At 34.9% G+C, this 7,500-nt stretch overlaps 2 long non-coding RNA genes across 3 annotated transcripts; both read right to left on the reverse strand.

Moving 5' to 3' along the window:
* Positions 1 to 1,602: 1,602 nt before the first annotated feature.
* Positions 1,603 to 2,096, reverse strand: LOC122198184 (uncharacterized). The gene is made up of 2 exons (XR_006192084.2): positions 1,967 to 2,096; positions 1,603 to 1,858 (listed from the first exon to the last, which is right to left on the reverse strand). It is a non-coding gene; the product is annotated as an uncharacterized LOC122198184 (long non-coding RNA).
* A 103-nt stretch (positions 2,097 to 2,199) lies between these two features.
* Positions 2,200 to 6,169, reverse strand: LOC122198185 (uncharacterized). 2 transcript variants are annotated; one of them, XR_006192086.2, is made up of 7 exons: positions 6,085 to 6,169; positions 5,725 to 5,762; positions 4,858 to 4,951; positions 4,682 to 4,770; positions 4,429 to 4,517; positions 4,051 to 4,132; positions 2,200 to 2,438 (listed from the first exon to the last, which is right to left on the reverse strand). It is a non-coding gene; the product is annotated as an uncharacterized LOC122198185 (long non-coding RNA). The 2 variants fall into 2 exon arrangements; XR_006192085.2 differs by lacking the exons at positions 5,725 to 5,762; positions 6,085 to 6,169 and having other exon boundaries at positions 4,858 to 5,119.
* Between the last annotated feature and the right edge of the window lie 1,331 nt (positions 6,170 to 7,500).

The raw sequence follows: 7,500 nt of genomic DNA on the forward strand, positions 1-7,500 counted from the left end.
ATTGATGTATTCAGCTTAGAGTTTTTTTTTTTTTTTTTTTTTTTGAATGAGATTTTTTTTATGTAATTTGAACAGCAAACATATATTAATATATTTTATAGTTTTTTGCATTTGTTTTTTGCAAATCAAAACTTTGACAGTAAATATATTTTATAAACTTTTTATTTGTTTTCATGAAAAAGATGGTCTTAGAAACACAAAGTCAAAATATGCTTTAAAATATAGGTCAACAAAATTGGTACGTGAGATAGATTGTGTATAAAGAAATTCCATTTTCTTTATATCCTTTATTTTTAACAATATTTAATTTCTTATTAGATTCAAAACCTATATTTATAGTTACTCTTTCATTTTCATATCAAACGTGAAAGTTGGTGCCCAAAATAGCAAATATATTAACCAAAGCATACTATGGTTTACCAATAAGCATATAAAAGAAAGTTAATTAAAAGATATTTGGTTTAGGGAAAATAAAGATAGATGGAGTGAATGTAGAAATAAATTATGATGAGATGTTGATAAAAATATGTGATGCCCCATATATAGGAGGGTACATTAGTAGGAGCACCCGAAAATTAAGGGTGCGTTTGGTTGAGGAAAAATTGGTCGTTTTTCGGAAAATATTTCCAAGAAAAATGAGAATTTTGAAAACGCGTTTAGTTCGTTTATTTTTCTAAATTTTTCACGGAAAATGAAAATTTTTCGTTTTCTAAAATTACAAAGAAGTTGTAATTTTTTGGAAAACCAATAATCATTGTTTTCCACATTACTCTCATCCCACCCACCTCTACCTAACCCACCACACCCCTACCTACCCCTCCTTCCACACACACACCCACCCTCCACAAACACACACCCTCACCCCCACAAACAAACACACACACAAACACCCCCACACCACCCATACCCACACCCTTACGAACACACACACACACACAAACACCCCCACACCACCCATACCCAAACCCCTACAAACACAAACACCCTCACACTTATCCACACACCACTCCCACCCCCACAAACACACACACACACAATCCATACAAACCCCCACCCACCCCCTCCACACACAACCACAAACACACACACACACCCCTATAAACACACACACATACACACACTCATACCCACACCCACAAACAAACACACACCCACCCACCCCCACAAACACACACTCTCACACACACACCTACCCCACGAACACACACACACACATACCCACAAACATACACACACATACACACCCATCCACCCAACACCACTACCACAATCACCGACCTAGCATCCCCATCACCACCTCTGCCACAGTTGCAGCCACTTCCACCACCGCCGCCACCACCACAACCACCGTCACCATCATCGACACAGCCGCTGCCCACCTACCCCCAGCCTACCACCACTACCGTTTTCTCAAAATGAAAACCGATAGAAATATGCACATCTAAACACATTTTTTAATCTTCTAAAACTGAAAATGGAAAATGAATAAGTTTTAACTTAACGTGTTTTCTAATTTTTTCAATGAAAACTGAAAATAAAAAACGAAAACTGAAAAAAGAAAAACGAAAAACAGAAAATGAAAAATATTTTTCCATAACTAAATGCAACCTAAGATTCGTGCCATTTGCGATTGATGATCTTCAAAACCCTCAAAAATGTGATAATTACACGATTATGTAAATGACATTGTGTTACTAAACTAACAGCATCTTAAATGAAAAGCTACCTCGTACTCGGCTTGTATAAGTTCCTTGAGCACACTCATTCATCCTAACCTACTAGACCCTAAATCCACCGTATCTTGATACGCCTTCACTGCAGCCACATAGGCGTCACCGTGGGCGTTTTGTAGTCCAGCCTACAATCGTTTGGAATAATGAATTAGTAAGCTAAGTGACAACAAACATACAAGTGGGGACCTTTATGTGAGTGTCTAATACAATAATAATTGAATTGAACTATTCACCCATGCAAGTCTTCGTGCGTCATCCTCTATTAAAAATTCATTAGATTGAGCTTCACACAGTTGTACTATTTCACCCTTCAAGCATTTGAAAAGTAAAATGTCATAGGATATATTTAAAACTGAAACAAAAAATAACCAAGATATATATATATATATATATATATATATATATATATATATATATATATCGCGAAGAACATACAACTCAAGCTTTCAACATTGTAACGACCCAATTTTCACGTCCAAAAATTTCGTTTGTAAAACATTACCTTGAAAGCATTAATGATTAAAACATTGTTTAATTAAACCATTTCACATCGAAAACCCAATTTGAAATCCACAACATGTAAACAATCAAAACATCAGAGTATCAATCCCAGAATAAGCTCATAACCGCGGAAACAAGAGAGTGTGTGTATGTGTGTGATATGCTGCTACCGCGCCGTCTCCTTTACCCTAGCTGAGGAGGTACCTGAAACCAAAACTGAAAAACGTAAGCACAAAGCTTAGTGAGTTCCCCCATCGTACGACATACCATACAAACACATAACATACATACTGCCAGGCTATTCTGGGGTGTCTGTCTACCTGGTACGGCCATTCTAGGGTGCCGACTACCCGTGCGGCCATTCTGGGGTGCCGTCCTACCCGTGTCAAGCCATTCTGGGGCGCTGACCTACCCATGTCGAGCCATTATGGGGTGCTTACTACCCTTCGGTCCTAACAACCGAACCTCGGGGACTATTTCACCCCCTATTACTACTATCACATTAACACATAACATAAACATATTATCAGACATATCTGGGGTGTCTGAACTACCCTTCGGTCCTAACAACCGAACCCGGGGACTGGTCCCCTCCTACCACCTCTATCGCATAAACATAACAAGCCATCATGCAACACATCATCACATACTGTCAGACGTATCTAGGGTGTCTGACTGCCCTGCGGTCCTAACAACCGAACTCTACTACTTTCACATACAACATATCATGCTAGCACATAACATATCAGGTAGTAGCAATCCTAGATGATATCACAAAGACAATCATCTATCATACGAACCCTACTGGTGGGCCGGCATTGTGGCCGCAGACCCACCGCTACTGGAAGGTAACTCACCTCGAAGTAGCTGCTGATATGATCGGGAACTGACTGTCTACTGCTGCTGCTGCTCCGGAAATCCTCCGGTTGCAATTCCCACAACATACTCAATCAATCACTGCTAACTGTCCTTTGGGTAAAATGACCATTTTACCCCTGATCATGACATAAGTTAAAGTCAGAGTCAACTTTCAGTTGACCCGACTCGCCGAGTTGGCTCTCCAACTCGCCGAGTCCCTATCCAATCGATTGTCCTGGATCCCGTCCCTACTCGTCGAGTTAGGCGTTGACTCGACGAGTTCTTCTTCTAAACTGAGGTTCAAGTCCTTCATCCTACTCGCCGAGTTGTATGAACAACTCGCCGAGTTCATCTTCATCCGAAGAACACTTTATGATGTGACTCGCCGAGTTGTATGAACAACTTGCCGAGTCTGTTCTTGATCTAAGGAGATTGCCTTGAACTCGCCGAGTCAGGGCATGGACTCGCCGAGTTCCTCCATGGTTGAGTTTGGCTTCCAGCTCACTGAGTCACACCCCGTGACTCACTACTCGCACTCGACACAATGAAAAGGGGACAACTCGGAGACTCGCGAGCAAACTCGCCGAGTCGTATAAATGACTCGCCGAGTCATCGCCATGCAATCACTATATATGCAATTTTGCTCGATTCCAGTCTATGCCATTCACAGATCTGGGTTCCTAGAACATGAATGACACGTAAAGTTTCCAACTTTACGTGTAGATACTCACCAATGAGGGATTTAGGGCTCAAAATGCCTCAAAACGGTAGATCTAGGGTGAAGAAGCAACATGGGTCCATAAAGGTAACGGATCTGAGCTCCTGGAGCTCAATCTTGCCTAGATCTAAAGGCCAATCAACTTATTACAACTTATATTGCACATACAAGTTTGGGGAAGGGCTCAAGAAAGACTTAATCGAGCAATAAGCATAAAAACAGAGGGAAAACGGGTTATACCTCAAAGAAATCACTGAGAGAACACTAAGATGCTTGGTTTCCTTCCCTTCCTCTTGATCTACTCCACTTCCTTCTCAAAATCCTTCAAGAACACACAAAATGCTTCAAACTCTCAAGGAAATAAGCTTTGGAACGAGGGTTGGGAGCTCTGAGGTGAATGGGGGCTGGCTTGGGGCGGACATGAGGTTTAAATAGGGTGCAAACCCCTGAAACCTAGGGTTTCATCCAACAGCGGTGACTCGCCGAGTCCAGGATATGGACTCGCCGAGTCGCCAACTTAAACATATCCCGGGTCCCGTATCTACTCGGCGAGTCGGACCTATGACTCGCCGAGTCCAAGGCTAAAAAAAAAAGAATACTCAAATAAGATTTACGTACCAGGAACCAGGTGCTACAAACATAGTCCTGTAAACCTCTAGACTACGGGCCAAAACTCGTGTGTGTTGATTTATATGATCTTGAACATTCTGAAAGACGTATATGAATATTTAAAAACATAAACAAACTCCACAAAATTACTCCGTTTTTCTTTGTAGGTTTTTCTCATAGCATTAAATTAACTACACAATTCAAAACAAGTAAAGTTAAAACAGAAACTATAATTTCTCTGTTCATGAAACAAATTACTTACAAGAACTCAGTCCAATTGTTGGAGGCATGACTCACTATTCGATGGTGTGGAAGAGTATAGTAATGCAGCTCCTCGATTATCTTCTTAATCTATCAGTTGTTTAGGAAAATAGATGATCAGAAAATGATAAACATATTTAGTATCTAAAACTAATCGAGTGGTGGTAGCGGGAAAACCTCACAAACATCATCTATATCCATTAAATTTAAAGCCTCTGGCCTGTAAATGTTGATCTGGAGTTTGCTGCCCGAACATATCTTTAACAAAATTCTGCAATCCGAAATGTGATGATAATAAAAAGAATTAGTTAGTAATTGAATATAATGACTCAATGAACCTCACATAACCAAATGAGTTTAGGAAAAACTGATCCAAAGTCAAAAGATAGTTCCTGTTGAGTTTCTCTAACACTAATCGAGTTAAAAAAAAAAAAAAAAAAAAAAAAAAAAAGACAATCTCTCAAAAATATCGGTTCTAATGTGTCCCCCAATCCAGTATAGATTAGAAACATAAATTATTGGGGAATTCGAAATAGGGTTATAAAAAGTCTGGATCACAAACAGGAATCGTGTAAACACTTTCCTTGTTTGATATTTCGACCCTATATGCCTTGGGCATCACGAAATCCAAACTAGGATAATTCTTGAAGCAACAATTCTGATTTTAGGCACAAAATCAGAATCAATTTTGATAAGATGAAGAAGAAGAAGAAGAACCGTCTATTGTTTTCCTCTGTGTTTCAATATATATATATATGTAGTGTACCGTACCAACTATAGTTGGTAGTGAAATTTAGCTACCATTACCGTACCAACTATACTTGGTACCAACTTGTTGGCTACCAACAATTTTGGTTGGTACATATTTGGTATTGGTATATACCAAAAACTCAAACTAATATGAATTTGAAGAGTTTAATCATTGATAATTTATATAAGTCTTCAAATTATAATCATCACCCGTGGTTCGGAAGTTTTCCGAACTTGAAAACAAAATAAGCAAAAATTAGGCTGGGTGTTTGGTATTATATTTTCCTGAACTACCTCCTTATACACCTTCTGTTGCCATAGCCCTTTGTAAACTACAAATCAACAAATCACACAAACATTAAATTTAACCATTAAATATTTACGGTAATGGTGATGTAAGAATATTTCCAAAAAAAACCATTACAAACAAAATTACCAGAAAATATTTACTATTAATCACAATTTCATGACAAAAATGCAAATGCTCTAAAACCTTCAAATGCATTACCATTATTTTACAGTAAAGTAAAAGGAACCAAACTTACAAAAGAGATTATTGTTTTAAAAAAATTACACAATCTTATAATTAAGAATGCAACTTGTTAGAATAAATAAGAAACTTAGATGAAATAAATCATAATGAAATATAAGTACCGTAATCTTGCCTTCAATATGAAAACTTCAAGACTTTATGGATGAAAAAGAGGTTTATATGAGTGATTCAATGCATAAACAAACCAATATTAGAAAGGAATTTCGGTTTTCTAAAGCTTTCATAATTTGGGGTTTTTTTGGTGTGTTAAATTGGGGGTTTGGAGATTTGACGTCCTTTTCAAGATATTTATCTCTACATTGAAAAGATGAGCATAAATTAATCTGTCTTTTACTAAAGTTCCTATTTGTCATTTTTCTGTAATTTATTAACTAATTTTTATTTTTTTATTTGGGTATTAAATGAGAGTAATCGTACATGGTTGTGATTTGTGAACATCGAGTAGTCATCAAACCTTAAATTATAACCAACATTCATTTGTAAAATGATATATATATATATATATATATATATATATATATATATATATATATATATATATATATATATATATATATATATATATATATATATATATATACTAGTTTATAACCCGTGATAATCACGGTTATAAAATTAATTAAACTTTCGTATTAAAAAATCAAAATTATTAATCAATTATTTTAAATAAATTATTACTTAAGAGATATTTTTTTAGTTATATAAAATTATAATCGTTGATTTAAATAAATACGTGGAGTTATATCATTTTATAATTTATATTAATTTTATTTTATTTTTTAATCTGATGTTATTAATTTAATATAATTAAAGGGAGAAATTTAAAATGAAGAATCAAATATTAATTTAATAAAATTAGAATGAGAAATTTTAAATTTGAAATTTGAAATGAATAATTAATAGGTTGACAAGTGGCATGATAAATGATATATAGCATTAATTAGGGGTTCTAATTGCATGACACTTGTCAATTTGAGATTAAACCTATTCTTTTATTAGAATAGGGATATATATATATATATATATATATATATATATATATATATATATATATATATATATATATAGGGGGAAAGGTTATTTGGAAAACAAAAAAACCCTAAAAAAAACTTTAAAAATCATAAAAATGCATAAAAAAAATACCTAGAGATCACAAAACTTTTTTTTGACATTTTTTAAGAAAAAATCGCAGCTTTTTAAAGAAAATCGCTGAAAAAAATTGAAAAAAAAAACTTTTTTTTAAAAAAAAAATTATTTTTTATTTTTTTTTTCAGCGAATTTTTATAAAAAGCTGCGATTTTTTATAAAAAAAATTCAAAAAAAAGTTTTGTGATCTCTAAGTATTTTTTTTATGCATTTTTATGATTTTTAGGGTTTTTTGTTTTCCATAGAACCTAAACCTATATATATATATATATATATATATATATATATATATATATATATATATATATATATATATAGGTGGGTTCAATTTAGAAAATAAAAAAGGTTGAGAATGGGGGAATCATTCTCAG

The sequence above is a fragment of the Lactuca sativa genome, chromosome 5, assembly GCF_002870075.4.
Source record: "Lactuca sativa cultivar Salinas chromosome 5, Lsat_Salinas_v11, whole genome shotgun sequence".
Lineage (NCBI taxonomy): Eukaryota > Viridiplantae > Streptophyta > Magnoliopsida > Asterales > Asteraceae > Lactuca > Lactuca sativa.